Source organism: Triturus cristatus, chromosome 3_1, assembly GCF_964204655.1.
Source record: "Triturus cristatus chromosome 3_1, aTriCri1.1, whole genome shotgun sequence".
Lineage (NCBI taxonomy): Eukaryota > Metazoa > Chordata > Amphibia > Caudata > Salamandridae > Triturus > Triturus cristatus.
Window position 1 is genome coordinate 965,419,215 of NC_140583.1, and position 21,915 is coordinate 965,441,129.

The 21,915-nt window shown below is 43.2% G+C and overlaps 1 protein-coding gene across 2 annotated transcripts in view; it reads left to right on the forward strand.

Annotated features, from left to right (window-relative positions):
• ORC4 (origin recognition complex subunit 4) overlaps nucleotides 1-21,915 on the forward strand; it is a 359,395-nt gene that overhangs the window by 899 nt on the left and 336,581 nt on the right. The gene's annotated exons all lie outside the window — the stretch shown is intronic.

Genomic DNA, 21,915 nt, shown 5'->3' on the forward strand with positions numbered 1-21,915 from the left:
GACTTTCTCACAGGTTGTTGTAGTGAGCCGTTAATCCTGAGCGTATGTTATTGTCGCGTGTAGGTATTAATTATTCCAGTTCTGGAATCTGGTGTCCATCCATCTGACAGTTAGTTGGTGATCAGATTGTGCTGATGGATGTGCCTTGGTGGGCTCCATTAGAGATATCGTTTTTCATTACTGTTGATAAAAAAAAGAAAATTGTCAACTCGCACTTGCCATGCTACAGGTGTGGACTCTCTACGCAGGATAGCAGTTTTGTTTATTGTCCTGCACAATGGAAGAAAAGCAATAAGTGCAAGAAATTGGGGCACTTTATGCAAATTTGCAAGTCTAATAGTTCGTTACTGGTCAAGGTCTGTTGTATTCCTATGTAGAGTAATAAAGTCTTTTTAGTACAGGCAACTCCCAACCGCTTGGTTATGTTTTAAATCCTAGCTTTGTTATCTCACACCTTGCGCTCTTAATATATATTGCCTGCAAATACCGACGATACGTGACTCCTACACCTTGTAACCCTCGTTGTTTTATGCAACATTTTCCATACATTGATTTACACACTTTCAAGATTGATTACCTGCGCATAATGTCTGTGTAATTGGGATGAGTAGCTCTATAAAAGAAATTAAATTAAAAGAATAAGTGTTTATTTAAATCGTTATTAGTGTAATTACTCATATAAATTGATGTATCCGTCATTCTTGCTGTACATGCATATGTTTTACATATAGGTCTTAAAGTCAAGTCAAGTCAAGTCAAATTCCACTTTATTCGATTAATTAAAATCATAAAAGCATACTACAGCAAATATCAAAAGTTCATCTATAAAACAATTGATAAATTTAATACAATATTGAACAGTTTATAGGTTAAAAAACAGATTAAAAGGGCGATAGATACATAAAATAAATTAAAAAGCACTCGACTAGGCGATATAGCTGTGTCCAAATTCCTATTGTTCTTCCAAACTAAGCCTTGTTCTCTTGCATCGCACAGATGCGGCTAAAAAACTAGCAGTGCAATACATAATAAGAGGAGAGAGCAGCATTTGTAAATAAAACAGTGCAGGCTTGTACTGGATAAATCCCAAGTCCTTCAGAATAGATTTTAGGTATTTTATACTCGGTTCATGATAGAAGGAACAAAAAAACAAAAAGTGGGCGTTATCCTGAATAGAGAAACCATCACATTTGCATGGGGCCGATTCCTCCAGCTTGCACCAGTCTTTCTCATCCCACAACACTGTATAAATTTGGTTAAACCGAAATTTGGATAAAAGCCATTTATGGAAAGGATTAATTACCATGGTTAAATAAGGGGCCAGCACACAAGATGGGGATATCAGCACGTGAGCCCTCACAGAGGGTTTGCACAAATCGCGAGCTTCACGCTCAGCCGTGCGAATTCTCAGAAAATTTATTTTCACCCATTCTAAGTCAGCTCTACATAAGGCTTCAGGGCAACTAAAAATTTCAGGGCGACCCAAAAGAGCTGTCATAGTTTCGATGTATGACAGCCATTGAATATCCCTTCTATGATCAAGTTGGAGGCAATCTTTGATGATCCGGTGATTTAGGCTAAGGTTTGGGTTAAGCCAAAGCTTTATCCACATCAAAAGTGGAGCTAGATTTAAAATGTCTAAGATGAAACCCATTCCCAGCTCTAAAAGTACTGAGAAGGTAGCAGTTGACTGGGGTAACCCCAGCAATAAGCGAAAAAATTTATTTTCTTCTGTCTGGATATCTATAACGTTAACGTAACCCCAGACAGCTGCACCATATCTGGCAATGGCAATTGTCTTGGCTTTATAGATGGCCATAATAGCCTCCATAGGTTTCCCCCCCAATCTCTTCGCAAAACCCAAAATTGCACCGTACGAACTTCTTACCGCATTAATTTTGGATGTTATCTGCGGTATCCAAGATCCCCTCTGATCAAAGATCACACCCAGGTAGGTGAAAACCTTAACACTAGTAATCACCTCTCCGTCACAAAAAAAGGATTTTTCTTTACGCATGCCACGTCCGACAGACATGGTATGCGATTTACTTTTATTAATCACCAGATCGAGACTACTCATAAAATTACAAAAGGCATCTAATAACTTTTGTAGGGCGACTGGGGTCCTAGCTATGAGTACCGCGTCATCGGCATAGAGGAGCACCGGGATTTGTGCACCCCCCATGCACGGGAAATCTTTTGTAGCAGACGTTAGGTAACCTTCCAAAGAGTTCACATAGAGCGTGAACAACATTGGAGCCAGGATACACCCCTGGCGGACCCCTCTAGTGGATCTAAAGCTCTCGGTGCACTTTCCATCAGTAGTCATTCTAATGCGGGCCCTCAGATCTTTGTGAAGCTCCGCTAGAAAGTGCACCAGGGAGCTATCGAGGCCCATCTCCAACAACATTGCCCACAGTTTTGATCTATTAACAAGATCAAAAGCTGTGGACAGATCCATAAAACCCATGAATAAGCTGCCCCCTTTTGCTTTAGTGTATTTGGACAATATAAGGTGGAGGTTGAGGCATTGGTCCTCAGTACTCCTCCCTGACCTAAAGCCAAATTGAGCCTCGGATAAGATGTTCTTTCCCCTGGCCCACGCGGAGATCCTCGCCAAGACAACCTTGCCTAAGATTTTGACAGAGGAGTCCAGAAGCGATATGGGTCGATAACATTTTGGGTCTCCTCTCTGCCCTTTTTTAAAAATAGGGACGATTGTGGCGAGGGACCAGGACTCAGGGAAACCCACTATTGCGGCAGCGTTAAAAACTCTAGTTAAGATATTTGCCCAAAACAGTGGATTTGCCCTGTACATATCTGCAGGTACTCCATCAGGGCCGGGTGCCTTACGCCCAGCTGTCTCCTCTATGGCTCTAAGTACCTCACAGGTTTCAAATCTCACAGGTTCCATTGGACTACCGGTTACAGGGATTATAAAAGGGTCCAGCTCTCTGTGACTGTCATATATTTTTTCAAAATGAGACAGCCACTCAACTTCTGAGATGTTTAATTCCTGTACTGAGTTTTGGGCACCTGTGAGAAATGGAGAATTTATTATTGTCCAAAATTCCGCACTATTTTTTAGGGTAGCTTTGTCCCTTAGGTCCTCCCAAGCTTTACTTTTTAATTCTTTTTTACGTAGAGAAATGACCGTATTATAATCCTTCCTCAGTCGTGCCACAAGCTCCTTGTTCCTTGGGCGGGCACTAAGGGCTTTTTTGAGGCGGTTATGGGCTTTACTACAGTTTTTATCAAACCAGCCTTTTGCCTGATATTGTTTGTCCCCCTGCCCTTTGGCTAGAAGACTGCTAGACACAAACCTGCAAATACCTTCAAATGAAGATATAACATCATTGTGCCCGGCTAGAGGAGTAGCACACACCCTTAACTCATCTGCGACTGAATCAGATAGAGTTACAAAAAAATTTTCTGGTACAACCGCCTCCCATTTGAGTCTTCTCCCCTGATCCTTTACTTTTAAAGGCAAAATAGTCTGCTGAAGGACAACCAATTTTGACAGTAAGGCACTATTTGTTAGCACCAGTCCGACAGGGTTGTGATCACTCATGGGCATATCAATAGCATTATAAGTAATCACATAATTAAGGAAGAATCTCGAAATAAAGATAAAGTCAATAATCGAGTCGCTAGCCCTGCCTGTGTAAGTGGCAACCCGTATGGTAGTATCAGAAAATTCAGCTTCGAATAATTCATTTAACAGCAGTACATTTTCAAGTGCTCGACCTTCCAGTGTGTGTTCTAAATGAGGAGGTGACACACTGCCTGGCCCCTCCATATCAACCATAACACATTTAGAACACAGATGAACATTAAAATCGCCCATTAAAATGATTCGAAACAAAGTGGATTGCTTGTCTCCGTAGAGAGTTACAAAATCTAATAACCAATTAAAATGCGAGGATTCTGGATTACTATTGGGGGCATTGTAACAGTTAACCAACAACAATTTACCACCATCCTCAACGGTTAACTCCAGAATGATAAAATTTTTGGAAGCACAGTCCAACATAATCAGTTTGCCTTTTATATTCACTGAAACCAACATCATAAGGCCGCCTTTGTTCCGACCAGCTGGGGAAGGCAAGGCAGGGACAAAAAAAGATGTAAAGCCATCTATCCAGTAGTCACATTCCAAGTCCCAAGTCTCTTGCAAGGCAATAACATCATAACTCTTGACAAAGCTTTCCCAGCTGGGGTCTCCCTTCTTGGCCCGCAAACCAGCAATGTTCCAAGATAACAGCCTAACCGTTCCCCCAAAATCACTAATAACGATCTCAGGTAAATTGTTCTCGACCGCCTCAGAAGAGGGTACGTGGACCATAGATGTTGGGGCCGCAGCCGCGGCAACCTCTGTACCCTCTCCCTCTTCCCGTCAATCACAGAGGTCGAGGCCTGAGAGCACATCAAACCTGTTATGCGTTAAGATGGGGGGGCCCCATGAGCTGACATTTTCACGGCACTGCAAAGAACATTGCTGCGCCCGACTAGGCCCCACCGGGGTAAATGGATAAAGTCTTGGTCTAGACGCGGAGGGGAAATTGGCCTTGTTGTAAAAATACCCCAATGGGCGAACACGGATGCAGTTGCTCTCCTCCAGCAGAGATGCTGCCCGCAGGAGGACAGTGGCCACGTGTTGTGGATATTTAAAATTCACAACCACGCAGTCCCCTCTACAAGATTTCCTTGATGGGCCAATCCAGTTCACTCTCCTTGTCGTGATTATGTCTCCAGAAAGTTTGGAAGGAAAACCGCATTTAGCGCCTAACCAGGCCACCACTTTGTTTTTGAGGGATTCATGCGCTTCCACTTGCGGTTCTGAGTTGCCTGGATCGAGTAGTGGGACGTCTGCTAGTACGATGACGTATGGAGCGCATTCCGGGGGCAAATTAATAGTATTGGCGCGTCTACTTTGCGCAGCATTAATGTTAATGCCAGATCTCTGCAGACCCCTCGCCTGATCGGAATCCACATCTGTTGATGGGGAATGAGTCACTACGGGGACAGTAAGATTATGGCCAGCAGTGACAACAGGACAAATCATAGATAAAGAGTTGGGAGCATTTGTGACACTACATCCCGTCACCTCGGGGTTTGCTAAACTATTATGAGGGGGTAAGGGATTCGCCTGAGAGGATTTAACCAGTTGTCGATCCAGTAAACCTCCAAGTCTTTTAATTTCCGCATTTGCAGTGTCCAGTTTGGCTGTAAGACGGTCAATACAAGTTTTAAGTTTTAGGTCTACCGCAGCCTCAATACGTTCAATTAACATATCAAACTGTTCTTGGCTCAGAGTAGTCTTGGAATCCTTCGTAGGCTCTACAATTAGGTTGGATTTGGGAGAACTGTGTCTATCTGGCCGATGAGTTTCCACCCTTCTCCTCTGGGTGGTCTTACCCCCCCTCTTACTTTGAAGCCTTCTGCATGATCTAACTGGTCTCTTGCCCCTAGTTTCTTCCACTGTTTCTGAGTCCTCCTCAGAGTCAGGGCGTAATGTATCATTGAATATGGAGACCATTGCTGCGTTATCCTGCTCCTGGACAATAGGCGCTACTGTATTACAAATTAGTTCGGTAACGTTATGATCTTGTGGACAACAGTCCGTGATTCTATCGCCATCTGAGAAGTCCTCCAATGTAGCGGTTATTGCTAGAGAGGGGGCATGATCCATATCATCTATTTTACCCAAGGAAGCTCTTCTATCCTCGTTAATCTTGGTTACCCTCTTCACTAGAAAATTGTTCATTGAGCCCGCCCCCGAGACTACCTTATTTTTCTTGGGACCTGACATCATGGGATTGGCAGCCCCCGCGACAGGATCCGGACAATAGCCACAAGTCCGTCTCTACTAAACAACACCACAACAGTGCACAAGGGGCGCAACAGGACGTATAGCGTACAACAGCAATACCTGTGAAGCGGCAGGAGCTCTGATGTCCGATGTCAGGGGGATGGCCCCGCCCTGCCTCCTCCTGCCCCGGACGGCCACAGACGGCCCGCCCTCTGCCCGGGCTCAGCCCGGCGACGCCCGCGCGCGTCCCGCGACGCGGAGGAAGCCGCGATGTTTTTGAGTCCTCCGATCGCGTTGGCGGCGTCACCGGCCGCAAGGGAGCCTGGGGGCTGTAGTCTCTCCCCGCTCGTGGCCGCGTGATGGTATAGCGGCGGCGGGAGAGACACACAGCGGGAGACGGCCCAAGACCAGCGACAGCAGCGGAGCAATGGCGGTCCACAGACGGTATACCCAGCAGGTAGGCAGGCAAAGGATTAGGCGCTTCCCGCTCCCCAGAGGGAGCCGCGATGTTTTTGAGTCCTCCGATCGCGTTGGCGGCGTCACCGGCCGCAAGGGAGCCTGGGGGCTGTAGTCTCTCCCCGCTCGTGGCCGCGTGATGGTATAGCGGCGGCGGGAGAGACACACAGCGGGAGACGGCCCAAGACCAGCGACAGCAGCGGAGCAATGGCGGTCCACAGACGGTATACCCAGCAGGTAGGCAGGCAAAGGATTAGGCGCTTCCCCGCAGGGTGCTACTCTGAACCAAAATCTGGCTACGTGTCTGCACTGCTGAATGTGTCCCTTTGTGTTCAAATTACACCAGGATCAAGTTAAGCTTATTTCACTGGGGTCAACCTGGATATCTGGTCCAGCTGGATCCCCATCACTCCATTCATTGATTGTAAAAAAAAATATAAATAAACAAAATCACTACTCATGACAAGTCATTGAAGCGATTTATGACAGGAAGCATGCTACTCCTTAACCAAAAGTTAGTAGTTAATCTGGTGTGCAGTGGATGTTTCAGAAAAAATTTGAAAAACGCTCTATCCAAAACATCACAAAATACTAGTTACATCACTGATTCATTGAAAAACAGTGGCCCTCCCCAATTTCATAAAAATTAATATGAATATTCCTGTTTCAATTGCAGTCCATATTTAAGCAGCATGAACCTAGGGAGACAATGTAATTCTTAACGGGCACTGATTAGGTTTTAAGCAATTATTTATCGTTAAATGTCATATTCCTCTAATATCTGCTATTCGTATGTGACGCTATTAATGGATTAAAGGGCTGTACCCAGGTTTCGTTTTAAAACAGTGTGAGGAAATAATGTAAGCAAAGATACAGAAACTCAGTTAATGTTCTTCTCTATTGTTCCACATGTGTAAATATTTTAGTAACCGACTGACATGTTTTTAATTTTGTATGCCCATCATTGTAATGATTTTTATTAATCAAACAAAGTAATTCGATAGTATGAATATTGTAAGTTAATGGAAACACTTATTGTATGATGGCTTGTTACCTGTCACTAAAGACAGTCAATAGTTTCCAAGAGAATTTGTCTATGCTTGGGGCAAACATCATAATTGAAGATTGAATTCTTAAACAAGTTAAAAAGTTGGACAATAGCTAAGATCGTGGTTAATGGTCAATCGGGCGTGCCAAAATAAAGACCCTGTAATCCCCCTAGTACATGTTGAAGAGGTGGTAGAGAAAAGGCCCTGGCACATCCAGCTTACAGAGAAACCAGAAGATAATGTGGTATCCATAGTAAGGGCAGGATAACTGTGTTGTTGGGAGTGTCCTAAAAGACTACAAGTATAGATTGAATCACAAATAACGCTATTCACAGAAATATCTTGATTTTTGTATGCGGTATGTCACTGTTCCTGACAAGTTAGTAAATGTGTCAAAACATTGTACTTGGGCACAGTAACACTCAGCCTCAATGTTACAGGATGTTTTAGTCAGCAAAGAAAGCGGGGGCAAATGGTGTGTAATATTTAAATGTCACCTTTAGGATAAATGTGGTAGATAACGCAAATTATCTGTAGATACACTGTTAGTGTGGTGACCAGGTTAGTAGCAGAGGGCTGAAAGGTGAAAGTCCAATTGGGTAAAGATGGTGTCCAGAACATCAAAGAGCGGAAGTGCTAGTGCACAACAAAGGCTGAAATGGCAAACGTTTTAAATCAAAAGAAAATCTCAAAATATTAGTCCCAAAAGCAGCCATTGAAAGTGCAAAAGAAAAGTCTGTGATATGTGCTATTTTAAGTTGCTAGCCCATAAGTATAGTTATCTGTGTCTGGCTAGGACTCATCCTAAATAAACTACAGTCCCATAATAAATTGACCCAATTGCTCATGACTAAGTTCAGTGAAAAAGAGGGTACCTAAAGTTTAGTGTCTGGAATCCTAGGATTGGATGTCACAGTCAAGATTTTCCCCATGGCTGGGGCAGCGCTGTAGTTGCTGGCTTTACGAGTTCCGTCTGGGAATGAGACTTCAGAGTTAGGACTAGAGCAATTATACAAAACTATACATGCTAGCACTTTTCACACTTGGGTTGTGAAGTTGGATTGACTCCTGGTCTCTCTGGGGATGGACTGGTCCACCGCTTTAGAGGTGCGGGTTGTGCCTGCAATTGTACAGGTTCACCAGCTAAATAATGACTGGTGACAATGAAATGAAAAGGCATTTGTAGAGCGCACACATACTCCACGGAGTGTCCCGGCACTAGAGAGAAAGGTCATATGCAGACTAAAAGAATTCACATTTATGCTTCTTACTGGAAAAGACCTAAATAAAGTACATTTCCATAGCCGAGCCTGTAAGTAATCGGGGCCTTGTTCACCGTTTTTCTGGTTTCGAAAGACAGAAGAGGTTAAAAAAAAAAAAGTCGGCGTGTAGCATCCCAAAATGGGTGCCCACCTGAGCCTGAAATTAGGGTTAAAAAGACAGGGCACTGACAATTTTGGCTCTCATATCTTTTGCAGAGCTCTGAGTAGCAGAAGAAGGGACACCCTGAGGCCACCAAGACCTCCAAACCTCAGATGGGGTAGAGCCAAACCATCTCCGTTTTATCGGGTTTGTATTTTAATTGGTTAATGGATAGCCAATCTAACATCTTAGTCAGACAGAATTTAATAACTCCTCCATCAAATTCTGCCCCTTTTTAGGTCTCGCCTACGCAGCGCGTATGCGCTGCATAGGGGGGACCGCTTGGAATTGATCCGCTTTTTTTTCTTCTCCAAAAACGTGCACGCGTTGCATTGCTTTCAATGGCAACACATGCACGTTTGGCGATTCCCTTGCGGGAGCGAGCATTGAAACCATCTGTTTGTAATTAACAGATGGTTCCTGCTCGCTCCCGCAGGGGAAACGGGCGCAGACCCCTCCTCGTCAAACGTATTTTTTAAACTTTTAGCGTAAGGAGCGCGTGCGCTTTTTTTTAAATGTTGGGTTGCATAGTGCACTTTAAAACCGTTTTCGCATACATTTATCAAACAGCCGTAAGCTGCAAAAGGGCACTCGCCATAAAAATCTTTTCTGCCAAGACTGTGTGAAGTTAACTCCATTTTTGTCAATAAGTGCAGTGGGTGCCTGACGATTTTGGTGTGTTTTTCTTATTTTTTTTTTTAATGCAACTTAAAAAAAACTGCCTTCATTGTGCCTGGGCCATATTTTGTCACACGTGCCCCTTAAACCAAGGACGATGCCTTTTTTCAAATATATTTAATTGTCTGGCATTCATTCAAACGGGTTTCAACTCGGACCAGTTCGTCTGCCCCATCTTAAAAAGTTGCAGTGGGTGTAAGGCTGTCATGCAAACATTTGACATCAGTTGTCGAGTACATATCGGACATTCGTGTAATATACATTCTCCAATCGCAGCGCTTCCCATGATGAATTTCAGTTTGGTGTCTGCCGTGCCTATCAAAGATTCCCAACTTAATTCGGACTCGGACAGTCTGAATCTGGGCTGTCAATACATTTTGTGCAGTTGTGGCACCTATTACGACAGTTTTTAGATCCGTGTGTGCCATGTCACCCCAGTTGTGCGCTTGTAAGGTATAGGGTACGGCTGGTTGGCTCTGTCATCTAACCTCCAATTCCCTTTTGTGTGGCTCACCATCACTCCCCTCCCCTGTGTTACCCCCCTCCCTCTATCCTGTTCACCCGGGGCACTTTGTTCAGGGTCTGTGCTCCCTTCCGGGTGCTCCCAGCGACCATGGCTCTACCCTAGAGTGCCACTGGACTCCCCTGGCGTCTTATCGACACCATTGGTGACCCTTATGTTATAAAATATCCCTAGTCTTGAAGAGCCCCCAGTTACTCATGGTTGTCTTCCCTTATGCCACGACTTACATCCAGAATACCAGCGTTATGCCACGGGTGCCCCATGCAAAGAACTTGCCCCAGTATGTCAACACTATCATTTTCCACAGATGCCTCTTTGCCAAGTACTTACTACCTCTAGTGTGCCAGTGTGTTCCGTTCGGTTTAAAGGATCAGAGAAATGGATACCATGCCTAAGATTCCTAATTAGAAACAAATTTATCAGAAGAAAAGAAAGCAAGAGTATTAAGTATGAAATGCACGTGTTATAGGAGATCAGTAATTGCAAACACAGCCGGTGTTGCATTTGGTAGAGCCTAGTTTAAACGTAAAAGAGACGTCATACATTTTGCACAAAACATACTTGGGTCTTTTTTGAGAAACATATGCGTGCCTATTTTAAAATTGGTCAAATGGAAGAAGCTGGGGCTGGCCTACTGCCCACTTTGATGGTTGTCTGCATGTTGTCTTTCCTTTCTTCTCTCTTTACAGCCATACTGTTGGAAGGAGTGCAGCATTCATGCTGCCTGTTTACAAAAGTTTTAAACTCATGTGAAAAATAATGCACAACTAGGGCATCTCTCCTAGACTAATGGCGAAAAAAACTCCTGTTCCCGTCATCTGTGGATGTGGAGTGATTTTAATAAGGTGGACGTTTTAAAGGGGGTAGGTTTAGTAAACTGTAGGGGTCATTTGCCTGGATCCGAGGCAGCCTCCCATCGATGTTACAGTTTGAGGCATGGGGGTGATTTATACAGCCGGGGTCTTGTGTAATTCCATCTGCGCATAGTATGACCGTTTCTTTAGCACGTTCCATGCCCCATTCTCAGTCTGTGTGCTGCATGTTCTGTGCCTACACCCCCAACTCGCAGAGTAATTCTGTGCAGTGTGCTCCCACTATCAGCTGTCAGAATACAGTGCGACTCCATGCAGTGGCCCGTATGCCCCACCTCCGTATGCACGCGCACCTGGTCCCAACTCACAGTGGGACTTCCTGTGTAGTGTGCTCTATGCCACAGACACAACACATAGGGTGGATTTTTATGCTGCGCGTTCCATGTCTCCAACTTCTCATCACAGGCTGCTGTGTCCCTCCGTGTGTAGCATGCTGATGCCACACCCCAAAGCCCCGTGCCCCCAGTATCATACCACAGTCCAGTGCCACTCCATGTGCATCGTGCTCTTGCCACCCCACAGCCCCCAGTTTATGGTGTTACTCTGTGGGCATCGTGCATGCATGCACAAGAAAGTTACACAGAGTTAGAATTCTGGCAACAAACACACATGGAGAGCAATACACAAATTCTTGTTGTGTTTATTGGTGTAGATGCCCACAGGGTGAAGTGGAGTGCTTCCGGCCGTGGCCCATCGCAGCCCCGCCCCCTGACAGGGCACACAGCCCGTGGTGTGTATCATTGTTTTGCGGTGCGAGTTGCTGAATCTGTGAGGGATTCTGGGGAAGGGCCCTTCTACTTCGGTGTCGGATTGTGTTGGGTGTCCGGGAGATAATCTTATCTTGTCACGGTCTAAGGGTTCCTATTGTTCCACTAGAGATCCTAATCTGCAAAGGAACGACACCTTTCATGGTTGGTGCAGATATTAACACTTCCCAGGCCGGGTGGGGGCTCCCTGTGTACCCACTCCGGGAAGATCCTGACGGCAATAACTGCCTCGCCTGGCCCCATACGGGCAATCCTCAGCGCAAGTCTCAAGGGAGTTTATGCTGGCTTTAAAATTACATCTTTCAAGGTGGTCCTCTCGCTGGCTCCACAATTGCACATTTGTGGTTTGCAGTGAACCAGCCCTGCCAAGCTTAAAACAAATTGCATTTAAACCCGCATTGTGCCATGTGATCGGATGTGTCTAGCACCAGCGCGCCCAAATGTGTGTGCGAAATAAATGTAATTAAAAGTGCAGGTCGCGAGAAACCACCCAGAGTGACTGGAAACTCTTGGAATGTTAGGATTTTGTTTTTACAAGTTGTTTTAATCTCGGGAGGGAGTGCAGCTGTTGGTGAGCCGAGCACAACTCCACTTGCAACTTAATTGCACGTTTCTACTCAAGTTTGATTTATGTTTTATGAGGGTTTTTTTAAGCTGTGTGTTCACCGAGACCCAAATAGGGCCTACGTTTTCAACTGCTTTTGTGAAGAAAGTGGTGTGGGAATCATGAAAGTGAAAATACTAGATTCCTACTTCGATTCTTCCTTTTTTTTTTTTTTTTCTCTAATAAAATAAAATCTATCACATAGCAGATTTTCCCAGATAAGCACTACTCTTAACGGTGTCTTCTGCCATTTTACTTCACAGCAGTGGTAGAATTTCTTGTAATAACTGGAGAATATAGGAAATGTGAATGCCTAACTTAACAGGCCCGGAAGTGGTGCGCGCGCTTGTGCCTGCCGCGGCGAAAGTAAAAGCGCCGCCTTTGCCCATCTGTTTCCAACGAACGCGACCGTGAGATTCGGCGCGATAATTGGAAACATGGCGCTCATGCTCGCTCCCACAGACCCTAGGCCACAGAAGGCGGTGACATGCACCCCCCTTGGGCCAATTGCGTTCTGTCTTTCTTAGCAAGACAGCACGCAAAGCCCAATAGCAAGTGATAAATTCCAAGGACACGCACGAGCGTGTTAGGAATTTAAAAGCCCTTACAAAATGCCTCGCAGTGAAGCGCATGTGCGCTGGCTCAGGCGAGACCTAAAAATGATGGATGGAATGTTGAACATTGTCAAACATTCACCCCTAGTACAGAGACTTTGGGCCTAAATCCATCGTTTTGTGTTCATCATGCCATCCCAGTTTGGACCTAACCATATGCAAAACAGTCTTGACCCTGCTCCTCATGGGAACAGTCCAGACCGAGCTGCCTGCCCATACGTGTGTCCCTTGCTCGCTGTGCCACTGGATTCAAGCTAGCCTGGCTGATGAGGGGTGATACTCCAAAACCGGTCCCAGGATGGACCTGGCCTCGCAGTTCAGGCTGGGCTGTTCCCATGGAGAGCAGGGCCAAGACTGATTTGTATATTGCTGGGTCCAAGCTGGAGTGGCATGGTGAGCAAAAGAGCAATGGATTTAACCCACATCTCATGATCGGGGGTGAGTGACTGAAAAGTTTCAGTGCTCTGTCCATCATCTTGTTGTATTTGCTGTATTCTCCCTAAGTGGCTGTGTGTATGTCCCTTACCTGCTGTGCCACTGGATTCAACCAAATGTGTTGTACTGTGCCTGGAATTGTAAAAAGGCTTTTGTCATTTTTCAGATCTGTGTGGATAGCACTTGCTAAGCCTATACTGAAAACCTTTGCTAGAAAAACAAACATTTGTGGCGATCATATTTGGCATGTCAGTTGTATTGTAGAGTGTTCCATGTAAAGAAGCTGCTCTCTAACTGAAACTTGGGAATTACCCAGAGTTTCCTGCTTCCTTTTTACATCATAGAAAATTTGCACATCATTATACATCGAGGAATCACTCCAAGTGAAGGATAGGTATTTTATGAAAGCCCCAATGCACAACTGTAATTTTGGATATGGCTCTAAAATTATGACTGAAAATGTCTTTCTTTTAAATAATGATGCTTTGCCAAGAATGTGGACACATTCATAGATACTGCATTTCCCCAAAACCCAGCAAATTCACGTGTTGTTAATTCAAAAACAGTACTAGAAGAGCCAGATGGCAACATGGTTGGAGGAGGGGGCTCGCCACCTTTCCCTCTCTAAGCACGGCACTCTTATACAATCCAGGATTCACTTTTGCTATGTAGGGAGAATGATTTTTCTAACTTGTCACTAGGAGAATGAAGAATGGAGCAAATTGTTCAGTCAAAAAAACATCAAATCCTTTGAGCGCTGCAAAGCGAAAATTAATATCCAAGAGTCGAGCTGGCTTCAATATTATCAACTAAGACACTAGGCTTTTTTCCCACCTAACGCAGCAGCTGCTTCTCGTCTCTCACATGCTTTGAACAACAAATTTGCAATTGCTCGGGTTACAGGGGTCTAATCTTTGAGACAAAGCAGATGATTTAAAATAAAGAGGGAAACATGCCTTTCAACAGAGAACGCACCTCTTGTCCACTTTAAATCTAAAGGAGTACAGGGAGTTGGAGGTAAAACATTTGGTTTATTCAAGCTTGATCGAATGCAAGACCAACAAGGAAAAAGCTATTCCGTGTAGGTAATGAATGACCACACAGAATTCTCCTTTCATATTTATACTATACTTTAAACAAGTCTGCCTACACCCGTCACTTCCCTCCCCCTAATCCATTGGAAAATTCCTTCTAGTTATACATACAAAAAGAATATCTAACCACACTACATTTTCAAGAAAAGTGATCACAAGCCATTGCTTAATTGCAAATTGAATGGAAAAAGACCAGAGTGACTTTCCATCCCAGAGAAACACAAATGATTAACAAAGTGTAATTTGATTTGGCCCCTCATATTATAACAGTACTTCATTTTCAGATATTCTCCATTATAGGATTGTTAACAGAGAAAATAAGAAACAAATGGGTTCTTCTAAGAAGGCTAATCTGTGACAGCACTAACACTAGTGTTCAATAATCCCATATTTCTTCTTCTTGCATCATAAGCATATTCTGTTGTGGAACAGAAATTGGAGGAGGCTTGCAGGCTGAAAGGAGCATACTGCAACACATGGGAAGACCACTGACACATAGACAGCACTGTAAAATAATCCCTCCTAAACCAAGGCTATCACTAATAGTTTCCAACCCCAGTACTTCTCTAAACCAACTTGACCAAGTCCAGTCTCCAGTATCCTGATGTATTTCAGCAATTTTGTTTTGTGATGTTTTTGAATGGCCAAATTCACATTAGGAGATTTATCTGTGATATATTTACACAGCAGGAGCTGCCAATTAATTTGAATACCCCCCCCCCCTACTCTGCTAAAAGAATATCTAATACAATCCGGTTTTGAAGGGAAACACGACAGGTAGCTTGCATTTCTACAGTTATGTTACTGAATGCACCAGTATTCTTATTATTAACAGCTTCCACTACTCTGATCAGTTGGCGCACCTGTACACTATTGGCCATAGGACCCCAAAAAGGTACTATACCCTTCATTGCATCAATAAATTGCTGCTGCAAGGTAACTGGTCAACCTGTACTTCCCATTTATTAAGTCGATATGTCCTGTGATAATCAGATGGTGCAAGGTAAGTGGGAGGAAGAATAAATGCAATATAGCAACTGTCTGACCATCCTTAAGGGAGCCAGACATACGCCTGATTTCCACAAACAACATAGGTGTTTTGTGAAGCCACAAATGATGGAGAACTAGTACAATTTAATATCACTGTATGGGAGCAAATACTATTCCCAACAGCAAGGGGCCCTTCACCTTGAACACAAAAGGGGGCGTTCTGGCATTCACAGGTAAGGGTATCATAGCCACCTTGGACAGTTTTCTCTCTTTAAAGGATAATAACTTAGAGGAGTTATCATAGCCTGTAAATTCCTCCTTCACCTCCATAGTGTCATAGATTCTCACAGCATCTGGCCAGCATAGATAATAAAGGTGATCCCTAAGCTGGCTCTGTACTGCTTTATTAGTAACTTTGATATAAGAAGCAAAATTCAATTCCCACCAGGTGCTACAAGACCCTTTATAGGATAAATGTAATAAGAGGAGGTGCCTTCCTTTTAACTGAAGATGGCAGAAAACCACATATCCAACAATCTGTAGCATTATATCCAAGATACGCATTATGTAAAACCTGAATGAATGTATTATTCTCATATTGCAAACGGTGTGCTTGCTTATGAGGGGCTAGGGTTATGTACTTATGCTTTGGTATTGGTGTGGTGACTGATGTCACTGATTTAGAGACTGGGTGGTTTTCTTCTAACCACCAGAACAACCCTAGCATTCCTAGTATTATCAAAAGACACAGAAGCACAATAAGTTTCACTTTCTTGGTCCAAAATTGTTGTATACCAGACACTGGAGTATTTTCCTCCTGACATGAATTAGAGGGTGATTTCCCAAATGGTCTCCGTTCAATACCCCTAGTCTTACCCATATTGTATTATTTGTGTGTGATGTACAAATACCTGTTCTTGATGAGTGATGCTTCTCTTAATATTTTGTCTTTATTCTCAGACCATTCGCCTTTTTTTCCTCCTCTTTTCCAAAAAGAGAACCAAATCAAAAACACCTAACAGCCAAAAGCAAAGTAACGTGGCTAAGACCTCAAAAAAAAATCCCAATCTATTCTACCAAAGAACATCAAGAGTTCCCTGTGTCCTTTACTTCAAAGCCTCACTGGCCAGCTTATGTACAGGTCTATACGTTGGTGGTCTTGACCACCGGCATGGGTTGCTATCTCTCCAGAGAGAGTTTTATTTCAAAGTCTATAGTTTTTGACAGTCCTAGGTCTCAAATTATACCTAGGCTAATCACAATCCCGATGCTCAAATAAAGGTATTGGTATCAATTTGGGCTCAACAGGAGCAAAGTTGACCAGTGGATGTGCTACTGCTCCTTCTTCAATCCACTCACCATCATTAAAAGCTACTTGCTGTGGAGGAATTCCTCGCTTCACACATTGATCATAGAACCAAGGCGGTGGAGCTTTCTTAACTTGGTGGGCATGGAGCCAGTGTTTTTGTCCCATGCACTTTACAGCAGTCTGAGTGGCGAGTAGTACTTAAACCGGTCCCTTCCAGCGTGGCTCAAGACTGGATTTCCTCTGAAAGTGACGGGTGAAGACCCAGGCTTCAAATTATGACCTGAACCTTCAAGACGAGGAGGGAGACTGGCCTTCACCTGTGAATAAATGAAGCACAATTCTTTAGTCAATTGGTCACAGTAATCAACAAGCAGAGGATATTCAATTTCACACAATTTCGTAGGTCTAGGTACACCCCACACATTTGCAGGCCTCCCCGTTACTACCTGGAATGGGGATATACTCATTTTCAAGTGTTCAGTATTGCGAAGCAAAGCATCAGGCCATTTTAATCTTGTTTCAGTACATGTCTTTCCCAGTTTTCATTTCAAGATACCATTGTATCATTCCACCAGGCCTGCAGCCTGTGGATGGTGGGCAGCATGAAACATTTGCCTTATCTGCAAGCCCTTGCAGACCAGGTTCATCACTTGGCCAATGAAGTGTGACTACATTGTCGCTCTAGAGCTCTCTGGGCACACCACATTTGTAAGTACTCCTTCAGGAGTATTTGTGCAGTACTTAAGGCTGTGTTCTCGTAGAGGAAAAGCCTCCACCCACCTACTAAAGATGCAAACCACCACTAAGACATACTTAAGCTTGTCCACTCGTTCCATTTCTATGAAATCCATTTGCAGGACTTCAAAGGGCAAATCTGGAGGTGCAAAATGGCCTGACGGGACTGGGGTACCTTTTCCTGGATTATAAATAGCACATATCCGGCATCTTGTGACATGGGACTTTGCCACCCAGGGAAGCAGTTCTAATGTTGCCACTATTCCTTTGGCACCAATGTGAGTTGGGCTATGTGCCATAGTAACAATAGCGTTCACATAACCATTAGGAAGCATCCATCTTTATTTCTCTGACAGATCTATCCAACATCTGGCATCATCTAATTATACCATACATCTGCCATTCCTCTTTCTCTTCCATGGTAGCTTCCTTTTTGTATCTCTCTAACACATTCTAAGGTATTAAACATTGGTACTTCAGGGACCCCTCTAGTTGGTCCTGTAACATACATTAAACTATATTCAGATCTGGCTGTTTGCTTGGCTGTTTCATCTGCAAAAGCACTTCCCTGACCTACCTCCTCAATAACTTTTTTGTGGGCACTGCATTTAACAATGGCAACTTTGTTTGGTAAACTCAGAGCATCCAACAATTTTACTATTAACTCCCCATATTTTATCTTACTACCATGGGAGGTAAAAAAGCCTCTTTCTCTCCATAATCGCCCAAATGAGTCGGCAACACCAAAGGCATACTGACTGTCAGTATAAATGTTTACAATCATATATTTACTTAATTCACATGCCTGTGTAAGGGCAATTACTTCTGCTGCTTGTGCTGACATTTGCGGTATTTGACATGACTCTACCACGGTTTTTAAAGTGGTGATGGCATATGCAGCAGTGGTTGTACCATCTGGTAATTTGAAACATGAACCATCCACAAACAACTCTCCCTGTGGGTCAGATATGGGAGTATCTGTTAGGACTACCCATCCCTTAGGCTCTTCTTCAGTGGTGAACACACAATCATGGCGTTCTTCCCCTGAATCACTGGGGAGTAAGGCATCAAAAAATAGATCCAAGTCCTTGAATGTCATTACACATAATTTAGTGGCTGATTCTAAGGCTTTGGGTTTTTCCTAAAGTCTGACAAATCTTTTTTTCTTGCCATTAATTCATACCTACTGCACGGAGTATGAACAAATTGAGGAATGGGGTTCTTAACAGGAACACCAACCGCAGCGCATGGTGCAGGAAGGGGGTGTATTTCCCTCATGTGATATTCCCCATTAATTTTTTGATATTTTCTTATAACCTTAACACCCCAATGCAAACAATTTTCAACAGCTCTGGTGTCATGTGACCTTGCGCATCATGCCACAATTGTAACACCTCTTGTGGGGTATTTTTGTTACACCATGTCCACCAGTCCTCTATCCTTTCAGTCCTATATTGAATGAGTAAGTTTTGCTGAAAAACATCAAACCTATTTACAGTTGGCATAACAGTTTTGATGGTGGCATTATTTATGTTCTCCATCCATCTATGGGCTATCCCGCGGACCTTGGAGACATCCTACCTGTGTTTAAAAAAATATATATATATATTTTTTAAATAGTGTTTGCAAACACTGCCGGTTGCAGCAGCCTGGACTCTGAGACTCTGCTCTGTGGGGGCCGGGGGATTCCAGTGATTGTCAAAGTGGAGATGCAGGGGCCTAAGAGGGGCAATACTACCAAGCTTTATTAAGATGTAAATGGTCTTTTAAAGACCTGTGAAGTACTCTGGTGCGGCTGTGTGTGCGCACTGGAAAGCTGTCTCAGTGTGGCTGTGTGTGCGCGCTGGGAAGCTGTCTCAGCCCGGGCTGAGGGCTGTCACACACACGGGGTGAGATGACAGAGGGTGACGGAGGGAGGAGGAGGGAGACGGGGAGGGGGAGAGGATGGAGAGGGAGGGGGAGGGAGGGAGAGAGAGAGATGTGTATGCTGGGTCTGGTGGCTCAGTGGACGAAGGCTTCTGCTGCAGGGCGGTGGCGAACATTTATATGTCCTTATTTGAAAAGAAGTTTATCTTTAACGAGATAGCCCCCTTCTATGAATCCGTGACCAAATGGTCACGCTTCATAGATGATGTCTTTTTCATTTGGAATGACACCGAAGAAAATCTGCAGCAGTATTTGGAATGGATCAACCTGTGTGACCTCAACATACGTTTCACACATAACATCAATCAAGAACAGGTGGAGTACTTGGATGTACTCATAAAACATGATTCAGGTATCCTGGTAGTTGATTTATTCATCAAACCGACTGCCAGGAATACCTTATTACATTATGATAGTTTTCATCCTATGACACAGAAAAATACTATTCCATTTGGTGAAGTCTTACGCCTCAGACGAAATTGTACTAGTAATGTGGATTTTGATGGTAAGGCTGAAGCAATGAAGAGTAAGTTCCAAATCAGAGGTTACCCTAATAAAATCATAAGAGACTCGTACAAACTAGCTAGTTTTTTTGATCGTCAACAGCTGTTAACACACACACACAGGACAAAAAAGAGCCCTCATTGCTGTTTGCCACCCGACATTCCATGTTAAATGATAGAATTAGACAAGCTGTCTATTCGAGTTGGCAAATACTCAATGCAGACACATTGACCAATGAATCAATACCCAAGCCCATGTTTGCTTATAGACGCAACAGTAATGTAAAAGATTATGTAGTAAACTCTCGCATGAAGAAAATCACCACTTCACATCAGATGAGTTTAACTGGCATTAATCCAGTGGTTGGCACATATAAATGCACTAATTGTAAGTCCTGTGCTACAGCAATAGAAGGTACCACATTACATTTCAACAATCAGGTTATAACATCTAACAGTCTCAATAACTGTAGGACATCTAATGTCATTTATTTGATAATATGCCCTTGCAAACTTGGATATGTAGGAGAAACAGGCAGATCATTAAATGTAAGATTGACTGAAAATAGGTCCGCAATAAGAACTAAAAAGACTACGGCACCAATGGTCAATCATTATCTAGATCAGAATCACTTGCCAGAAGACATGCAGTGGTATGTTATTGAAAGGATTACACAGAAAGCAGGGACGAGTACTGAACAGACTAGAAAATTCAGAGAAGTCTATTGGATTTTTATTCTGGGAACAGCAGTTAAGGGCCTAAATCTGGAGATCCCATGGGATCAAGCGATCAGATAAATTGATCAACACATGTTATCCCTAAGCTAACCTTAGTTTAGAGTAATTCATGATGTACTTGGCACACATGTAATTCTTTTTAGTCCTCGGAATCTAGTGACAGGTTGCGTATTAGGGATATTGCATACATATTTGGCCATCATATATCTAGTGACGTTATGACATATTCATTTTAAGATATAGTTTATATAATCATTGGTATTTTCATGCTCCTAATTAGAAAAGAATAACGATCTCCTTTGGGATATCATGATTTATTTCACACATTATCATAATAGTTATTCTAACATGGCTCTTTACGTTTATCCATTACCGCACGCTCTCAAGTTGTCGACACCGCGTGTTGTCATTAGCATAATCATCATGGCGTGTTCAGCTATGATTTGAACATTACCATCCACACCTCATATTTCTGTAATAGATATCCAATTATGACCGCCCACGCTTCCGCATGATCATTTGATCTTAAATCTTGGACATTGTGTGTCGTCATCAACTAGAGCCAGTTTTCTCTGATAAACGTATACTCAAACACATAGCAGTTTAAATAAACGTTTCATTATATTTTGCTTAATCATAGTTTTTCGTCGTTTTTTTGATTTGGGTTTCTTACCAAATCTTTGGAGCGATAACGCGCGCCTTTTAATCACGTCATAGTACAGGGCACGCCGTAAGTGTTAGACTATATAAACTGAAAAACATGGCGAGCGCCCACTCAACTACAGCGTAAATTCGAGGCTGTACTGAACATCAATTTTCGCTCTTGGTATGTATCATTTGCCTTGTTTATACTTATTTGTTGCGATTTAAGAATATATATCGCTTTATTGTCCCCCTTACATCTCCGTTACTGGACTTTGTATAAACGGCTATCGCCAGTATTCAGGTCCTCACATATTTATGTTTTCTACATCTGAATGACTTTAACCTAGGAAAGTATATTCTTTTGATAAGATGCTCAGGACATGTCATTTATTTTATGTCTCATCTCCAGGAGACATTGTACGTGCCATATAACATAATCTACATATATTGAAAAATATGGCGGGCGCTTATTCGATTATAGCGCAAGACAGCATCTAATACCTACTAACGTTTTTGGTATGTACCATGTACTATTTATATACCTATCCGTTGTGATTAAGGAATATATATATTTCTTTTTGCCTCTTCAAGATCCTCTCTACTCGACTGGGGTTAAATGGTCATTGTTAGCGGCTAGGCTTTTACATATTCATGTCTTTTACATCTGACTAGATTCAGCCTATTTATGCATACTCTTTTGTCAACATATTCAATACAAGTTATCTATTTTATGTCATAATTTT